Genomic DNA, 21,477 nt, shown 5'->3' with positions numbered 1-21,477 from the left:
TTCAGAAATATAAACGGAAATTCAGGAACATTTTAGTTAATTCTAAAGAAAACACATTGATTTTTATCATTTGAGTTTGGAAACATCGTTCTCATATGCCTTTTTAATTTTCAAAATAATGCGCAACCTCGCTCTATTATTTGAAGTAAAAATCCTCGAATTTGGTATTATAGTGACTTTTTTCACGTTTTTCATGTTGGGTGATTTTAGGTAAAAATATTCGAATTTACTAATATTTTGATACTACTTCATGTTGTCTCTCTATTTGTGATTTGGCTTACAAATCTCAGAATTACACATAATATTGCGTTTTTAAGCAAGTTTTCTTGCATTGTGCCTTGTACATAAAATCAGCGAATTTAGCAATATTTTGGGGTTTTTCATCCTTGTTTCCTTTATGAGATATCATCCACGATTTAGGCAATATTTGACCGTTTTTCCACGTTTTCAAGCATTTTCGGTTTATTGCTTTAATTCATTAAATTTACGATAAATATGACGCAAACACGTAATGAATTGCAAATTACCCTTAAATACTTGATTTTCAATCAACTATTTGTACCTCGTTAAAATAGTGAGTCACATATTGATTAGGAGAGATTTTCTGTTGTTATTGCATATTTCGTCGTTTCAGCCGGATTAGTGCAGTTTAACGAGTATCTTTTCTCTCAGTAATATAAACGGAAATTCAGGAACATTTTAGTTAATTCTAATGAAAAGACATTGATTTTTTATCATTTGAGTTGGAGAACGCCGTATCATATGATCAAAATAACACGAAACATTGCTTAATGATTTGAAGCAAAAATCCACGTAATTGGTAATGTTGTGACTTTTTTCACGTTTTCATGTGACAACATGAAAACATTTAAGGTAGTAATATTCGAATTTACTAATATTTTGATACAACCTCATGTTTTCTCGCGAAATGTGATTTAGCTTAAAAATCTAAGAATTTAGCATAATATTGCGTTTTTAAGCAAGTTTTCTTGTATTTATTTGTACTAATAACAATGGAATTTAGCAATATTTTCACGTTTATCATCCTTTTTTCCTTTATAAGACTTAAACGAAATATCAACGATTTAGGAAATTATTTGCCGTTTTTCAACGATTTTAAGCATTTCTGGTTTATTGTCATTAAAGCATTAAAAATACGATAAATATGATGCAAACACATAATTAATTGCAAATTACCCTTAAGTACTTTATTTACAGTCAACTATTTGTACCTCGTTAAAATAATGAGTAAGGTATTGATTAGGAAAGATTTTTTGTTGCCATTGCATATTTTTACGTTTCAGCCGGTTTAAACCGGTTTTACGAGTGCCTCTTCCTACAGTAATATAAACGGAAATTCAGGAACATTTTAGTTAATTCTAAAGAAAACACATTGATTTTTATCATTTGAATTGGAAACAACGTTTTCATATGCCTTTTTAATGATCAAAATAATACGCAACCTCGCTCTATGATTTGATGTAAAAATCGTCAAATTTTGTATTTTTAGTGACTTTTTCACGTTTTTCATGTAGAGTAATTTTAGGTAAATATGTTCGATTTTACTAATATTTTGATACTACTTCATGTTGTCTCGCAAAATGTAATTTAGCCTACAAATCTCAGAATTTCGCATAATATTGCGTTTTAAGCAATATTTATTGCGTTTTCATGCATTGTGCTTTGTACATAATATCATCGAATTTAGCAATATTTTGAGGTTTTTCATCCTTGTTTTCTTTAAGATTTAAACCAAATATCAATGATTTAGGCAATATTTTGCCATTTTTACGGGTTTCAAGCCTTTTCGGTTTATTGCCATTAATTCAATAAATTTACGATAAATATGATGCAAACACGTAATTAATTGCAAATTAAAATTAAATACTTGATTTTAAATCAACTATTTGTATCTCGTTAAAATAGTGAGTAAGATATTGATTAGGGGAGATTTTCTGTTTTTATTGCATATTTCGAAGTTTCAGCCGGAGTAAAGCAGTTTTATGAGTACCTCTTCTTACGATGATATAAACAGAAATTCAGGAACACTTTAGGTAATTCTATAGAAAACACATTGGTTTTTATCATTTGAATTGGAAACAACGTTTTCATATGCCTTTTTATTGATCAAAATAATACGCAACCTCGCTCTTTGATTCTATGTAAAAGTCCTCGAATATGGTATTATAGTGACTTTTTTCACGTTTTTCATGTTGAGTGATATCAGGTTAAAATGTTTGAATTTACTCATTTTTTGATACTGCTTCATGTTGTCCAAATATATGTGATTTGGCCTACAAATCTCAGAATTTCACATAATATGGCGTTTTTAAGCAAGTTTTCTTGCATTGTGCTTTGTACTTAAAATCATCGAATTTAGCAATATTTTGGGGTTTTTCATCCTTGTTTCCTGTATGAGATTTAAACCAAATATCAACGATTTATGCAATATTTTACCGTTTTTCCACGTTTTCCAGCCTTTTCGGTTTATAGCCATTAATTCATGAAATTTACGATAAATATGATGCACACACTTAATGAATTGCAAATTTCCCTTAAATACATGATTCTCAATCAACTATTTGTACCTTGACTATTTCTTGAGCCTCTACATCCCTCTCTTAAGCCTCTACATCATTCTCTTGAGCCCATGCATCACTCTCTTGAGCCTCTGCATCACTCTCTTAAGCCTCTTTATCTCTCTCTTCAGCCTCTGCATCACTCTCTTGATCCTCTGCATCACTCTCTTGAGCCTCTGCATCATTCTCTTGAGCCTCTGCATCCCTCTCTTGAGCCTCTACATCATTGTCTTGAGCCTCTGCATCCCTCTCTTGAGCCTTTGCATCACTCTCTTAAGCCTCTGCATCCCTCTCTTGAGCCTTTGCATCGTTCTCAAGTGCCTCTGCATCTTTCTCTTGTGCCTCTGCATCCCTCACTTGAGCCTCTGCATCCCTCTCTTGAGCCTCTGCATCCCACTCTTAAGCCTCTGCATCACCCATGAAAAGTCATAATTTCAAACTGCGAAAACGTGCCGAGAGGCAGAATTTGCCTCCAGAATATGGCTCAAGCGTCGAATTTGGGACTTTTGGGATATTTTGAAAACTGCAGAGAGGGCTTGGGCTAAATGTGATCCATCGCCGCTTTCAGTAACTGGCATATTTTCGGTATAAAAAGTCGTAATTTCATACTGCGAATACGTGCAGAGAGCCAGAAATTGGCTCCAAAATATTCTTCAAGGGTCGTATTTGGGATGCTTGGGATATTTCGAAAACTGCAGAGGGGTTTGGGCAAAATGTGACCCATCGCCGCTTTCAGTAATTGGTATATTTTCGGTATAAAAAGTAGTAATTTCAAACTGCGAATACGTTCAGAGAGCCAGAATTTGGCTCCAAAATATGGTTCAAGCGTCGAATTTGGGATGTTTGTGATATTTTTAAAGCTGCAGGGAGTGTTTGGGCAAAATGTGACCCATCGCTGATCCCAGTAATTGGTATATATTCGGTAGAAAAAGTCGTAATTTCAAACTGCGAATACGTGCAGAGAGCCAGAATTTGGCTCCCAAATATTGCTCAATAGTCAAATTTTGGATGTTTGGGATATTTTGAAAACTGCAGGGAGGGTTTGGGCAAAATGTGACTCATCGGCGCGTTCAGTAATTGGCATATTTTGTTATAATAAATCGTAATTTAAAAATGCGAAAACGTGCCGAGAGCCAGAATTTGGCTCCAAAATATGGATCAAGGGTCGAATTTGGGATGTTTGGGATATTTTGAAAACTGCAGGGGGGGGTTTGGACAAAATGTGACTCCGCTTTCAGCGGTGATCGCCGCTTTCAGTATTTGGCATATTGTCTGTATAAAAAGTCGTAATTTCAAACTGCGAATACGTGCAGAGAGCGAGAATTTGGCTACAAAATATGGTTCAAGCGTCGAATTTGTGACGTTTGGGAAATTTTGAAAACTGCAGAGGGCTTGGGCAAAATGTGATCCATCGCCGCTTTCAGTAACTGGCATATTTTCGGTATAAAAAGTCGTAATTTCATACTGCGAATACGTGCAGAGAGCCAGAAATTGGCTCCAAAATATTCTTCAAGGGTCGTATTTGGGATGTTTGTGATATTTCGAAAACTGCAGAGGGGTTTGGGCAAAATGTGACCCATCTCCGCTTTCAGTATTTAGTATATTTACTGTATAAAAAGTCGAAATTTCAAACTGCGAATACGTGCAGAGAGAGAGAATTTGGCTCCAAAATATGGTTCAAGGGTCGAATTTGGAATGTTTGGGATATTTTGAAAACTGCAGAGAGGGTTTGGGCAAAATGTGATCCATCGCCGCTTTCAGTAATTGGCATTTTTTCTGTATAAAAAGTCGTAATTTCAAACTGCGAATACGTGCAAAGAGCCAGAGTTTGGTTCCAAATCATGGCTCAAGAGTCGAAATTTGGATGTTTGAGATATTTTCAAAACTGCAGGGTGAATTTGGGCAAACTGTGACCCATCGCCGCTCTCAGTAATTGGCATATTTTCGGTATAAAATTTGTAATTTCAAACTGCGAAAACGTGCCGAGAGCCAGAATTTGGCTCCAATATATGGCTCAAGCGTCGAATTTGGGACGTTTGAGATATTTTGAAAACTGCAAAGGGGGCTTGGGCAAAATGTGATCCATCGCCGCTTTCAGTAATTGGCATTTTTTCTGTATAAAAAGTCGTAATTTCAAACTGCGAATACGTGCAGAGAGCCAGAATTTGGCTCCAAAATATTATTCAAGAGTCGAATTTGGGATGTTTATGATATTTTTAAAACTGCAGGGAGAGTTTGGGCAAAATGTGACACATCGCTGATCCCAGTAATTGGCATATTTTCGGTATAAAAAGTCGTAATTTCATACTGCGAATACGTGCAGAGAACCAGAAATTGGCTCCAAAATATTCTTCAAGGGTCGTATTTGGGGTGTTTTTGATGTTTTGAAAACTGCAGAGGGGTTTGGGCAAAATGTGACTCATCGGCGCGTTCAGTAATTGGCATATTTTCGGTATAAAAAGACGTAATTTCAAACTGCGAATATGTGCAGAGAGCCAGAATTTCGCGCCAAAATATGGCTCAAGCGTCGAATTGGGGATGTTTAGGATATTTTCAAAACTGCAGGGTGGGTTTGGTCAAAATGTGACCCATCGACGCTCTCAGTAATTGCCATATTTTCGGTATAAAATTCATAATTTCAAACTGCGAATACATGCAGAGAGCCAGAATTTGGGTCGTTAATATAGCCCAAGCGTCGAATTTGGGATGTTTGGGATATTTTGAAAACTGCAGAGAGGGTTTGGGCAAAATGTGATTCATCGCCGCTTTCAGTAATTGGCATTTTTTCTGTATAAAATATCGTAATTTCAAACTGCGAATACGTGCAGAGAGCCAAAATTTGGCTCCAAAATATGGTTCAAGCGTCGAATTTGGGATGTTTGTGATATTTTTAAAACTGCAGGGAGGGTTTAGGCAAAATGTGACCCATCGCTGATCCCAGTAATTGCCATATATTCGGTATAAAAAGTCATAATTTCAAACTGCGAATACGTGCAGAGAGCGAGAATTTTGCTCCAAAATATTGCTCAAGCGTCAAATTTGGGATGTTTTGGATATTTTGAAAGTTGCAGGGAAGGTTTGGGCAAAATATGACTCATCGGCGCGTTCAGTAATTGGCATATTTTGGTATAAAACGTCGTAATTTCAAACTGCGAATACGTGCAGAGAGCCAGACTTTGGCTCCAAATTATGGTTCAAGCGTCGAATTTGGGATGTTTTAGATATTTTGAAAACTGAAGGGAGGACTTGGGCAAAATGTGACTCATCTGCACGTTCAGTAATTGGCATATTTCCGTTATAAAATTCGTAATTTCAAACTACGAATACGTGCAGATAGCCAGAATTTGGCTCCAAATTATGGTTCAATAGTCGAATTTGGGATGTTTGGGATATTTTCAAAACTGCAGGGAGGGTTTGGGCAAACTGTGACATATCGCTGCTCTCAGTAATTGAATATTTTCGGTATAAAATTCGTAATTTCAAACTGCGAATACGTGCAGAGAGCCAGAATTTGGCTCCAAAATATGGCTCAAGCTTCGAATTTTGGACGTTTTGGATATTTTGAAAACTGCAGGGAGGGTTTGGGCAAAACGTGATCCATCGCCACTTTCAGTAATTGGCATTTTTTCTGTATACAAAGTCGTAATTTTAAACTGCGAATACGTGCAGAGAGCCAGAATTTGGCTCCAAATTATGGTTCAAGCGTCGAATTTGGGATGTTAGTGATATTTTTAAAACTGCAGGGAGGGTTTGGGCAAAATGTAACCCATCGCTGATTCCATTAATTGGCATATATTCGGTATAAAATGTCGTAATTTCAAACTGCGAATACGTGCAGAGAGCGAGAATTTTGCTCCAAAATATTGCTCAAGCGTCAAATTTGGGATGTTTGGGATATTTTGAAAACTGCAGGGAGGGTTAGGGCAAAATGTGACTCATCGGCGCGTTCAGTAATTGGCATATTTTCGGTATAAAATTCGTAATTTCAAACTGCGAAAACGTGCTGAGAGCCAGAATTTGGCTCCAAAATATGGCTCACGAGTCGAATTTGGGACGTTTGGAATATTTTGAAAACTGCAGGGAGGGCTTGGGCAAAATGTGATCCATCGATGCTTTCAGTGACTGGCATATTTTCGGTATAAAAAGTCTTTATTTCATACTGCGAATACGTGCAGAGAGCCAGAATTTGGCTTCAAAATATGGTTTAAGCGTCGAATTTGGGATGTTTGGGATATTTTGAAAACTGCAGGGAGGGCTTGGGCAAAATGTGATCCATCGCCGCTTTCAGTAATTGGCATTTTTTCTGTATAAAAAGTCGTAATTTCAAACTGCGAATACGTGCAGAGAGCCAGAATTTGGCTCCAAAATATTATTCAAGAGTCGAATTTGGGATGTTTATGATATTTTTAAAACTGCAGGGAGAGTTTGGGCAAAATGTGACACATCGCTGATCCCAGTAATTGGCATATATTCGGTATAAAAATTCGTAATTTCAAACTGCGAATACGTGCAGAGAGCCAGAGTTTGGTTCCAAAATATGGCTCAAGAGTCGAATTTGGGATGTTTGAAATATTTTCAAAGCTACAGGGTGAATTTGGGCAAACTGTGACCCATCGCCGCTCTCAGTAATTTGCATATTTTCGGTATATAATTCGTAATTTCAAACTGCGAAAACGGGCCGAGAGGCCGAATTTGGCTCCAAAATATGGCTCAAGAGTCGAATTTGGGACTTTTGGGATATTTTGAAAACTTCAGAGAGGGCTTGGGCAAAATGTGATCCATCGCTGCTTTCAGTAACTGGCAAATTTCCGGTATAAAAAGTTGTAATTTCATACTGCGAATACGTGCAGTGAGCCAGAAATTGGCTCCAAAAAATTCCTCAAGGGTCGTATTTGGGATGTTTGGGATATTTCGAAAACTGCAGAGGGGTTTGGGCAAAATGTGACCCATCGCTGATCCCAGTAATTGGCATATATTCGGTATAAAAATTCGTAATTTCAAACTCCGAATACGTGCAGAGAGCCAGAGTTCGGCTCCAAAATATGGCTCAAGAGTCGAATTTGGGATGTTTGTGATATTTTTAAAACTGCAGGGAGGGTTTGGGCAAAATGTGACACATCGCTGATCCCAGTAATTGGCATATATTCGGTATAAAAAGTCGTAATTTTAAAATGCGAATACGTGCACAGAGCCAGAATTTGGCAACAAAATATTGCTCAATAGTCGAATTTGGGATGTTTGGGATATTTTGAAAACTGCAGGGAGGGTTTGGGCAAAATGTGACTCATCGGCGCGTTCAGTAATTGGCATATTTTGGTATAAAAAGTCGTAATTTCAAACTGCGAATACGTACATAGAGCCTGAATTTGGCTCCAAAATATTGCACAAGCGTCGAATTTGGGATGTTTGGGATATTTTGAAAACTGCAGGGGGGGTTTGGGCAAAATGTGACTCATCGCCGCTCTCAGTAATTGGCATTTTTTCTGTATAAAAAGTCGTAATTTCAAACTGCGAATACGTGCAAAGAGCCAGAATTTGGCTACAAAATATGGTTCAAGCGTCGAATTTGGGATGTTTGTGGTATTTTTAAAACTGCAGGGAGGGTTTGGGCAAAATGTGACCCATCGCTGATCCCAGGAATTGGCATATATTCGGTATAAAATGTCGTAATTTCAAACTGCGAATACGTGCAGAGAGCCAGAGTTTGGTTCCAAAATATAGCTCAGAAGTCGAATTTGGGATGTTTGTGATATTTTGAAAACTGCAGAGAGGGCTTGGGCAAAATGTGATACATCGCCGCTTTCAGTAACTGGCATATATTCGGTATAAAAATTCGTAATTTCAAACTGCGAATACGTGCAGAGAGCCATAATTTGGCTCCAAATTGTAGTTCAATAGTCAAATTGGAATGTTTGGGATATTTTTAAAACTGCAGGGAGGGTTTGGGCAAACTGTGACATATCGCTGCTCTCAGTAATTGAATATTTTCGGTATAAAATTCGCAATTTCAAACTGCGAATACGTGCAGAGAGCCAGAATTTGGCTCCAAAATATGGCTCAAGCGTCGAATTTTGGACGTTTGGGATATTTTGAAAACTGCAGGGAGGGTTTGGGCAAAACGTGATCCATCGCCGCTTTCAGTAATTGGCATTTTTTCTGTATAAAAAGTCGTAATTTCAAACTGCGAATACGTGCAGAGAGCCAAAATTTAGCTCCAAATTATGGTTCAAGCGTCGAATTTGGGATGTTTGTGATATTTTTAAAACTGCAGGGAGGGTTTGGGCAAAATGTAACCCATCGCTGATCCCATTAATTGGCATATATTCGGTATAAAATGTCGTAATTTCAAACTGCGAATACGTGCAGAGAGCGAGAATTTTGCTCTAAAATATTGCTCAAGCTTCAAATTTGGAATGTTTGGGATATTTTGAAAACTGCAGGGAGGGTTAGGGCAAAATGTGACTCATCGGCGCGTTCAGTAATTGGCATATTTTCGGTATAAAATTCGTAATTTCAAACTGCGAAAACGTGCAGAGAGCCAGAATTTGGCTCCAAAATATGGCTCAAGCGTCGAATTTGGGACGTTTGGGATATTTTGAAAATTGCAAGGAGGGTTTGGGCAAAATGTGACACATCGCTGATCCCAGTAATTGGCATATATTCGGTATAAAAAGTCGTAATTTCAAACTGCGAATAAGTTCAGAGAGCGAGAATTTGGCTCCAAAATATTGCCCAAGGGTCAAATTTGGGATGTTTGGGATATTTTGAAAACTGCAGAGAGGGTTTGGCCAAAATGTGACTCATCGGCGCGTTCAGTAATTGGCATATTTTGGTATAAAATGTCGTAATTTCAAACTGCGAATACGTGCAGAGAGCCAGAATTTGGCTCTAAAATATGGCTCAAGGGTCGAGTTTGAGATGTTGGGGATATTTTGAAAACTGCAGGGGAAGTTTGGGAAAAATGTGACTCATCGCCGCTTTCAGTATTTGGCATATTGTCGGTATAAAAAGTCGTAATTTCAAACTGCGAATACGTGCAAAGAGCCAGAAATTGGCTACAAAATATGGTTCAAGCGTCGAATTTGGGATGTTTGTGATATTTTTTAAAACTGCAGGGAGGGTTTGGGCAAAATGTGACTTATCGCTGATCCCAGTAATTATCATATATTCCGTATAAAAAGTCGTAATTTCAAACTGCGAATACGTGCAGAGAGCCAGAGTTTGGTTCCAAAATATGGCTCAAGAGTCGAATTTGGGATGTTTGAGATATTTTCAAAACTACAGGGTGAATTTGGGCAAACTGTGACCCATCGCCGCTCTCAGTAATTGGCATATTTTCGGTATAAAATTCGTAATTTCAAACTGCGAAAACGGGCCGAGAGGCCGAATTTGGCTCCAAAATATGGCTCAAGAGTCGAATTTGGGACTTTTGGGATATTTTGAAAACTTCAGAGAGGGCTTGGACAAAATGTGATCCATCGCTGCTCTCAGTAACTGGCATATTTTCGGTATAAAAAGTCGTAATTTCATACTGCGAATACGTGCAGTGAGCCAGAAATTGGCTCCAAAAAATTCCTCAAGGGTCGTATTTGGGATGTTTGGGATATTTCGAAAACTACAGAGGGGTTTGGGCAAAATGTGACCCATCGCTGATCCCAGTAATTGGCATATATTCGGTATAAAAATTTGTAATTTCAAACTGCAAATACGTGCAGAGAGACAGAATTTGGCGCAAAAATATGGCTCAAGAGTCGAATTTGGGACGTTTGGAAAATTTGGAAAACTGCAGAGAGGGCTTGGGCAAAATGTAATCTATCGCTGCTTTCAGTAACTGGCATAATTTCAGTATAAAAATTCGTAATTTCAAACTGCGAATACGTGCAGAGAGCCAGAATTTGGCTTCAAAATATGGTTCAAGTGTCGAATTTGGGATGTTTTGTATATTTTGAAAACTGCAGGGAGGATTTGGGCAAAATGTGACTCATCGGCGAGCTCAGTAATTGGCATATTTTCGGTATAAAAATTCATAATTTCAAAAAGCGAATATGTGCAGAGAGCCAGAACTTGCCTCCAAAATATGGCTCAAGCGTCGAATTTGGGATGTTTACGATATTTGCAAAACTGCAGGGTGGGTTTGGGCAAACAGTGACCCATCGCTGCTTTCAGTAATGGGCATATTTTCGGTATAAAATTCGTAATTTCAAACTGCGAATACATGCAGAGAGCCAGAATTTGGATCCTTAATATGGCCGAAGCGTCGAATTTGGGATGTTTGAGATATTTCGAAAACTGCAGAGGGGTTTGAGCAAAATGTGACCCATCGCCGCTTTCAGTAATTGGTATTTTTCCTGTATAAAAAGTCGTAATATCAAACTGCGAATACGTGCAGAGAGCCAGAATTTGGCTCCAAAATATGGTTCAAGCGTTGAATTTGGGATGTTTGTGATATTTTTAAAACTGCAGGGAGGATTTGGGCAAAATGTGACCCATCGCTGATCCTAGTAATTGGCATATATTCGGTATAAAAACTCGTAATTTCAAACTGCGAGTACGTGCAGAGAGCCAGAATTTGGCTCCAAAATATTGCTCAATAGTCGAATTTCGGATGTTTGGGATTTTTTGAAAACAGCAGGGAGGGTTTGGGCAAAATGTGACTCATCGGCGCGTTCAGTAATTGGCATATTCTGGTATAAAAAGTCGTAATATCAAACTGCGAATACGTGCAGAGAGCCAGAATTTGGCTCCAAAATAAGGCTCAAGGGTCGAATTTGGGATGTTTGGGATATTTTGAAAACTGCAGGTGGGGGATTGGGCAAAATGTGATCCATCGCCGCTTTCAGTAATTGGCATTTTTTTCTGTATAAAAAGTCCTAATTTCAAACTGCGAATACGTGCAAAGAGCCAGAATTTGGCTACAAAATATGGTTCAAGCGTCGAATTTGGGATGTTTGTGGTATTTTCAAAACTGCAGGGTGAATTTGGGCAAACTGTGACCCATCGCCGCTCTCAGTAATTGGCATATTTTCGGTATAAAATTCGTAATTTCAAACTGCGAATACGTGCAAAGAGCCAGAGTTTGGCTACAAAATATGGTTCAAGCGTCGAATTTGGGATGTTTGTGATATTTTGAAAACTGCAGAGAGGGCTTGGGCAAAATGTGACCCATCGCTGATCCCAGTAATTGGTATTTTTCCTGTATAAAAAGTCGTAATTTCAAACTGCGAATACGTGCAGAGAGCCAGAAATTGGCTCCAAAAAATTCCTCAAGGGTTGTATATGGGATGTTTGGGATATTTCGAAAACTGCAGAGGGGTTTGGGCAAAATGTGACCCATCGCTGATCCCAGTAATTGGTATTTTTCCTGTATAAAAAGTCGTAATTTCAATCTGCGAATACGTGCATAGAGCCAGAGTTTTGCTCCAAAATATGGCTCAATAGTCGAATTTGGGATGTTTGGGATATTTTGAAAACTGCAGGGAGGATTTGGGCAGAATGTGACTCATCGGCGCGTTCAGTAATTGGCATATTTTCGGTATAAAAAGTCGTAATTTCAAACTGCGAATACGTGCAGAGAGCCAGAATTTGGCGCCAAAATATGGCTCAAGTGTCGAATTTGGGATGTTTGAGATAATCTCAAAACTGCAAGGTGGGTTTGGGCAAACTGTGACCCATCGCCGCTCTCAGTATTTGGCAAATTTTCGGTAAAAAATTCGTAATTTCAAGCTGCGAAAACATGCAGAGAGCCAGAATTTGGTTCCTTAATATGACCCAAGCGTCGAATTTGGGATGTTTGGGATATTTTAAAAACAGCAGGGAGGGTTTGGGCAAAATGTGATCCATCGCCGCTTTTAGTAATTGGCATTTTTTCTGAATAAAAAGTCATAATTTCAAACTGCGAATACGTGCAAAGAGCCAGAATTTTCTCCAAAATATGGATCAAGAGTCGAAATTGGGATGATTGTGGTATTTTTAAAACTGCAGGGAGGGTTTGGGCAAAATGTGACCCATCGCTGATCCCAGTAATTGGCATATATTCGGTAAAAAAAGTCATATTTTCAAACTGCGAATACGTGCAGAGAGCCAGAATTTGGCTTCAAAATATGTTTCAAGTGTCGAATTTGGGATGTTTGGTATATTTTTAAAACTGCAGGGAGGATTTGGGCAGAATGTAACTCATCGGCGAGCTCAGTAATTGGCATATTTTCGGTATAAAATATCGTAATTTCAAAAAGCGAATACGTGATACTACATGAAATAGTATCGAAATATTGGTAAAAATGATTATATTTACGAAATATCAAACTGCATGATTAACGTGAAAAAGTCACTATTTTACCATATATGGGGATTTTAACTTCAAATCATAGAGCGAGGTTTCGTATTATTTTGATCCAAAAAAAGACATTTGACAATGTTGTTTCCAATACAAACGATAAAAATCAATGTGTTTTCAATAGAATTAACTAATATGTTCCTGATTTTCCGTTAGTATTACCGATGGAAGATGTACACGAAAACATCTCTATTCCGGCTGAAACGTCGATATATGCAATAAAAACAGAACTTCTCACCTTTTCAATATCCTACTCAGTATTTTAACGAGAAACAAATGGTTGATTGAAAATGAAGTATTTGAGGTTAATTTCTAATCAATTATGTGTTTGCATCATTTTTATCGTATATATAATGAATTAATAACAATAAACTAAAAATTCACAAAAACGTGGAAAAACGGGAAAATGTTGCCTAATTCGATGATATTTTGTTTAAATCACATAAAGGAAAAGGGGATGATAAACGTCAAAATATTGCTAAATTCGTTGATCTTTCGTACAAAACATAATGCAAGAAAACTTGCTTAAAATGCAATATTATTCGAAATTCTGAGATTTGAAGGCCAAATCACATATCGTGATACTACATGAAATAGTATCGAAATATTGATATAAATGAATATATTTACGTATTATCAAACTACATGAAAAACGTGAAAAAGTCACTATTTAACCATATTTGAGGATTTTAAATTCATATCATAGAGCGAGGTTTCGTATTATTTAGATCCAAGAAAAGACATACGACAATGTTGTTTCCAATACAAATGATAAAAAACAATGTGTTTTCATTAGAATTAACTAAAATGTTCATGATTTTCCGTTTATATTACCGATGGAAGATGTACACGAAAACATCTCTATTCCAGCTGAAACGTCGATATATGCAATAAAAATAGAACTTCTCCCCTTTTCAATATCCTACTCAGTATTTTAACGAGAAACAAATAGTTGATTGAAAATTAAGTATTTAAGGTTATTATCTAATCAATTATGTGTTTGCATCATTTTTATCGTATATATAATGAATTAATACCAATAAACTGAAAATTCACAAAAACGTGGAAAAACGGCAAAATTTTGCCTAATTCGATGATATTTTGTTTAAATCACAAAGGAAAAAGGGATGATAAACGTCAAAATATTGCTAAATTCGATGTTTTTTCGTACGAAACAAAATGCAAGAAAACTTGCTTAAAATGCAATATTATGCGAAATTCTGAGATTTGAAGGCCAAATCACATATCGTGATACTACATGAAATAGTATCGAAATAACGGTAAAAATTCAAAATTTAATTCTAAAGAAAACACATTGATTATTATCATTTGAATTTGAAACAACGTTTTCATATGCCTTTTTAATGATCAAAATAATACGCAACCTCGCTCTATGATTTGATGTAAAAATCGTCAAATTTTGTATTTTTAGTGACTTTCACGTTTTTCATTTTTAATTTTCAAGTAATTTTAGGTAAATATGTTCGATTTTACTAATATTTTGATACTACTTCATGTTGTCTCGCAAAAGGTAATTTAGCCTACAAATCTCAGAATTTCGCATAATATTGCGTTTTAAGCAATATTTATTGCGTTTTCATGCATTGTGCTTTGTATATAATATCATCGAATTTAGGAATATTTTGAGGTTTTTCATCCTTGTTTTCTTTAAGATTTAAACCAAATATCAACGATTTAGGCAATATTTTGCCATTTTTCCGCGTTTTCAAGCCTTTTCGGTTTATTGCCATTAATTCAATAAATTTACGATAAATATGATGCAAACACGTAATTAATTGCAAATTAAAATTAAATACTTGATTTTAAATCAACTATTTGTATCTCGTTAAAATAGTGAGTAAGATATTGATTAGGGGAGATTTTCTGTTTTTATTGCATATTTCGAAGTTTCAGCCGGAGTAAAGCAGTTTTATGAGTACCTCTTCTTACGATGATATAAACAGAAATTCAGGAACACTATAGGTAATTCTATAGAAAACACATTGGTTTTTATTATTTGAATTGGAAACAACGTTTTCATATGCCTTTTTATTGATCAAAATAATACGCAACATCGCTCTATGATTCTATGTAAAAGTCCTCGAATATGGTATTATAGTTACTTTTTTCACGTTTTTCATGTGGAGTGATATCAGGTTAAAATGTTTGAATGTACTCATTTTTTTGGCATATTTTCGGTATAAAATTCGTAATTTCAAACTGCGAATACATGCAGAGAGCCAGAATTTGGCTCGTTAATAGGGCCCAAGCGTCGAATTTGGGATGTTTGGGAAATTTTGAAAACTGCAGAGAGGGTTTGGGCAAAATGTGATCCATCGCCGCTTTCAGTAATTGGCATTTTTCTGTATAAAATGTCGTAATTTCAAACTGCGAATACGTGCAGAGAGCCAGAATTTGGCTACAAATTATGGTTCAATAGTCGAATTTGGGATGTTTGGGATATTTTCAAAACTGCAGGGTGGGTTTGGGCAAACTGTGACATATCGCTGGTCTCAGTAATTGGATATTTTCGGTATAAAATTCGTAATTTCAAACAGCGAAAACGTGCCGAGAGCCAGAATTTGGCTCCAAAATATGGCTCAAGCGTCGAATTTTGGACGTTTGGGATATTTTGAAAACTGCAGGGAGGGTTTGGGCAAAACGTGATCCATCGCCGCTTTCAGTAATTGGCATTTTTTCTGTATAAAAAGTCGTAATTTCAAACTGCAAATACGTGCAGAGAGCCTGAATTTGGCTCCAAATTATGGTTCAAACGTCGAATTTGGGATGTTTTAGATATTTTGAAAACTGAAGGGAGGACTTGGGCAAAATGTGACTCATCTGCGCGTTCAGTAATTGGCATATTTCCGTTATAAAAAGTCGTAATTTCAAACTGCGAATACTTGCAGAGAGCCAGAATTTGGATCCAAATTATGGTTCAATAGTCGAATTTGGGATGTTTGGGATATTTTCAAAACTGCAGAGTTGGTTTGGGCAAACTGTGACATATCGCTGGTCTCAGTAATTGGATATTTTCGGTATAAAATTCGTAACTTCAAACAGCGAAAACGTGCCGAGAGCCAGAATTTGGCTCCAAAATATGGCTCAAGCGTCGAATTTTGGACGTTTGAGATATTTTGAAAACTGCAGGGAGGGTTTGGGCAAAACGTGATCCATCGCCGCTTTCAGTAATTGGCATTTTTTCTGTATAAAAAGTCGTAATTTCAAACTGCGAATACGTGCAAGAACCAGCCAGAATTTGGCTCCAAATTATGGTTCAAGCGTCGAATTTGGGATGTTTGTGATATTTTTAAAACTGGAGGGAGGGATTGGGCAAAATGTAACCCATCGCTGATCCCATTAATTGACATATATTCGGTATAAAATTTCGTAATTTCAAACTGCGAATACGTGCAGAGAACGAGAATGTTGCTCCAAAATATTGCTCAAGCGTCAAATTTGGGATGTTTGGGATATTTTGAAAACTGCAGGGAGGGTTAGGGCAAAATGTGACTCATCGGCGCGTTCAGTAATTGGCATATTTTAGGTACAAAACGTTGTAATTTCAAAATTCGAATACGTGCAGAGAGCCAGAATTTACCTCCAAAATATGGCTCAAGAGTCGAATTTGGGATGTTTGGGATATGTTTCAAAACTGCAGGGTGGGTTTCGGCAAACTCTGACCCATTGGTGCTCTCAGTAATTGGCATATTTTCGGTATAAAATTTCGTAATTTCAAACTGCGAAAACGTGCCGAGAGCCGGAATTTGGCTCCAAAATATGGCTCAAGCGTCGAATTTGGGACGTTTGGGATATTTTGAAAACTGCAGAGAGAGCTCGGGCAAAATGTGATCCATCGCCGCTTTCAGTAACTGGCATATTTTCGGTATAAAAAGTCTTAATTTCATACTGCGAATACGTGCAGAGAGCCAGTAATTGGCTCCAAAATATTCCTCAAGGGTCGTATTTGGGATGTTTGGGATATTTCGAAAACTCCAGAGGGGTTTGGACAAAATGTGACCCATTGACGCTTTCAGTAATTAGTATATTTTCGGTATAAAAATTCGTAATTTCAAACTGCGAATAAGTGAAGAGAGCCAGAATTTGGTTCCAAAATATGGTTCAAGTGCCGAATTTTTGATGTTTGTGATATTTTTAAAACTGCAGGGAGGGTTTGGGCAAAATGTGACCCATCGCTGATCCCAGTAATTGGCATATATTCGGTATAAAAAGTCGTAATTTCAAACTGCGAATACGTGCAGAGAGCCAGAATTTGGCTCCAAAATATTGCTCATCATTCGAATTTAGGACGTTTGGGATATTTTGAAAACTGCAGGGAGGGTTTGGGCAAAATGTGACTCATCGGCGCGTTCAGTAATTGGCATTTTTTCGGTATAAAAACTCGTAATTTCAAACTGTGAATACGTGCAGAGAGCCAGAATTTGGCGCCAAAATATGGCTCAAGCGTCGAACTTGGGATGTTTGGGATATTTTCAAAACTACAGGGTGGGTTTGGGCAAACTGTGACCCATCGCCGGTCTCAGTAATTGGCATATTTTCGGTATAAAATTCGTAATTTCAAACTGCGAATACATGCAGAGAGCCAGAATTTGGCTCCTTAATATGGCCCAAGCGTCGAATTTGGGATGTTTGGGATATTTTGAAAACTTCAGAGAGGTTTTGCGCAAAATGTGATCCATCGCCGCTTTCAGTAATTGGCATTTTTTCTGTATAAAATGTCGTAATTTCCAACTGCAAATACGTGCAGAGAGCCAGAATTTGGCAACAAAATATGGTTCAAGAGTGGAATCGAATTTGGGATGTTTCTGATATTTTTAAAACTGCAGGGAGGGTTTGGGCAAAATGTGACCCATCGCTGATCCCTGGAATTGGCATATATTTGGTATAAAAAGTCGTAATTTCAAACTGAGAATACGTGCAGAGAGCCAGAGTTTGGTTCCAAAATATGGCTCAAGAGTCGAATTTGGGATGTTTGAGATATTTTCAAAACTGCAGGGTGAATTTGGGCAAACTGTGACCCATCGCTGCTCTCAGTAATTGGCATATTTTCGGTATAAAATTCGTAATTTCAAACTGAGAAAACGTGCCGATAGCCAGAATTTGGCTCCAAAATATGGCTCAAGCGTCAAATTTGGGACGTTTGGGATATTTGGAAAACTGCAGAGAGGGCTCGGGCAAAATGTGATCCATCGCCGCTTTCAGTAACTGGAATATTTTCGGTATAAAAAGTCGTAATTTCATACTGCGAATACGTGCAGAGAGCCAGAAATTGGCTCCAAAATATTCCTCAAGGGTCGTATTTGGGATGTTTGGGATATTTCGAAAACTGCAGAGGGGTTTAGACAAAATGTGACCCATCGCCGCTTTCAGTAATTGGTATATTTTCGGTATAAAAAGTCGTAATTTCAAACTGCGAATAAGTGCAGAGAGCCAGAATTTGGCTCCAAAATATGGTTCAAGGGTCGAATTTGGGATGTTTGGGATATTTTGAAAACTGCAGAGAGGGTTTGGGCAAAATGTGATCCATCGACGCTCTCAGTAATTGGCATTTATTCTGTATAAAAAGTCGTAATATTAAACTGCGAATACATGCAGAGAGCCAGAATTTGGCTCCAAAATATGGTTCAAACGTCGAATTTATGATGTTTGTGATATTTTTAAAAATGCAGGGAGGGTTTGGGCAAAATGTGACCTATCGCTGATCCCAGTAATTGGCATATATTCGTTATAAAAAGTCGAAATTTCAAACTACGAATACGTGCAGAGAGCCAGAATTTGGCTCCAAAATATTGCTCCATAGTTGAATTTGGGATGTTTGGGAAATTTTGAAAACTGCAGGGAGGGTTTGGGCAAAATGTGACTCATCGGCGCGATCAGTAATTGGAATATTTTCGGTATAAAAAGTCGTAATTTCAAACTGCGAATACGTGCAGAGAGCCAGAATTTGGCGTCAAAATATGGCTGAAGCGTCGAACTTGGGATGTTTGAGATATTTTCAAAACTACAGGGTGGGTTTGGGCAAACTGTGACCCATCGCCGCTCTCAGTAATTGGCATATTTTCGGTATAAAATTCGTAATTTCAAACTGCGAATACATGCAAAGAGCCAGAATTTGGCTCCTTAATATGGCCCAAGCGTCAAATTTGGGATGTTTAGAATATTTTGAAAACTTCAGGAAGGTGTTGGGCAAAATGTGATCCATCGCCGCTCTCAGTAATTGGCATTTTTTCTGTATAAAAATTCCTAATATTAAACTGCGAATACGTGCAGAGAGCCAGAATTTGGCTCCAAAATATGGTTCAAGAGTCGAATTTGGGATGTTTCTGATATTTTTAAAATTGCAATGAGGGTTTGGGCAAAATGTGACAAATCGCTTATCCCAGTAATTGCCATATATGCGGTATAAAAAGTCGTAATTTCAAACTGCGAATACGTGCAGAGAGCGAGAATTTGGCTCCAAAATATTGCTCAAGCGTCAAATTTTGGATGTTTGGGATATTTTGATAACTGCAGGGAGGGTTTGGGCAAAATGTCATCCATCGCCGATTTCAGTAACTGGCATATTTTCGGTATAAAAAGTCGTAATTTCATACTGCGAGTACGTGCAGAGATCCAGAAATTGGCTCCAAAATATTCCTCAAGGGTCGTGTTTGGGATGTTTGGGATATTTCGAAAACTGCAGAGGGTTTTGGGCAAAATGTGACCCATCGACGCTTTCATTAATTGGTATATTTTCGGTATAAAAATTCGTAATTTCAAACTGCGAATAAGTGCAGAGAGCCAGAATTTGGCTCTAAAATATGGTTCAAGCGTCGAATTTGGGATGTTTGTGATATTTTTAAAACTGCAGGGAGGGTTTGGGCAAAATGTGATCCATCGCCGCTTTCAGTAATTTTCATTTTTTCTGTATAAAAAGTCGTAATATCAAACTGCGAATACGTGCAGAGAACCAGAATTTGGCTCCAAAATGTGGTTCAAGCGTCGAATTTGGGACGTTTGTGATAGTTTTAAAACTGCAGGGAGGGTTTGGGCAACATGTGACCCATCGTTGATCCCAGTAATTGGCATATATTCGGTATAAAAAGTCGTAATTTCAAACTGCGAATACGTGCAGAGAGCCAGAATTTGGCGCCAAAATATGGCTCAAGCGTCGAATTTGGGATTTTCAGGATATTTTCAAAACTGCATAGTTGGTTTGGGCAAACTGTGACCCATCGCCGCTCCCAGTAATTTGCATATTTTCGGTATAAAATTCGTAATTTCAAACTGCGAATAATGCAGAGAGACAGAATTTGGCTCCTTAATATGGCCCAAGCGTCGAATTTGGGATGTTTGGGATATTTTGAAAACTTCAGGGAGGTTTTGGGCAAAACGTGGTCCATCGCCGCTTTCAGTAATTGGCATTTTTTCTGTATAAAAAGTCGTAATTTCAAACTGCGAATACGTGCAGAGAGCCAGAATTTGGCTCGAAATTATGGTTCAAGCGTCGAATTTGGGATGTTTGTGATATTTTTAAAATTGTACGGAGGGTTTGGGAAAAAGGAAACCCATCGATGATCCCAGTAATTGGCATATATTCGGTATAAAAAATCGTAATTTCAAACTGCGAATACGTGCAGAGAGCGAGAATTTTGCTCCAAAATATTGCTCATGCGTCAAATTTGGGATGTTTGGGATATTTTGAAAACTGCAGGGAGGGTTTGGGCAAAATGTGACTCATCAGCGCGTTCAGTAATTGGCATATTTTCGGTATTAAAAGTTGTAATTTCAAAATGCGAATACGTGCAGAGAGCCAGAATTTAGCTCCAAAATATGGTTCAAGAGTCGAATTTGGGATGTTTGGGATATTTTCAAAACTGCAGGGTGGGTTTGAGCAAACTGTGACCCATCGGCGCTCTCAGTAATTGGCTTATTTTCGGTATAAAATTCGTAATTTCAAACTGCGAATATAAATATACGATAAAAATGATGCAAACACATAATTGATTAGATAATAACATTAAATACTTCATTTTCAATCATCTATTTGTTTCTCCTCCACCAGCAGAACATTCACCAAGGAGGAGATTTGAGAAGGGACAGAAGAAAGTGAGCCTCAAGGCAATGTACACTAACATAGACGGTATTACAAATAAAGCAAATGAACTTGGAGAATGAGTGCTAGAGGAAAACCCAGACATAATAGCTCTCACAGAAACAAAGCTGACGAGACCAATAACAAATGCAGTGTTCCCACAGGACTATTATGTTATGAGGAAAGAGAGAGAAGGAAGAGGTGGGGGTGGTGTAGCTCTGCTGGTAAGAAAAGGCTAGGATTTCAAGGAGTTGGTTGTTCAGGGATGTGAAGGTTTCAGTGACTACATAATAGGAACAATAACAACTGGAGGGCAAAAAATTATAGTCGTAGTCATGTCTAATCCACCACCAAATGACAAAAGACCCAGACAGGAATATGATAGAAACAATATGGCCACCATTAACATAATGGAGAGAGCAGCTTCTGTTGCGAGCAGGAATGGATCTGGACTACTAATCATGGGAGAC

The sequence above is a fragment of the Procambarus clarkii genome, chromosome 12 (genome assembly GCF_040958095.1).
Source record: "Procambarus clarkii isolate CNS0578487 chromosome 12, FALCON_Pclarkii_2.0, whole genome shotgun sequence".
NCBI lineage: Eukaryota > Metazoa > Arthropoda > Malacostraca > Decapoda > Cambaridae > Procambarus > Procambarus clarkii.
This window is presented reverse-complemented; position numbering follows the sequence as displayed.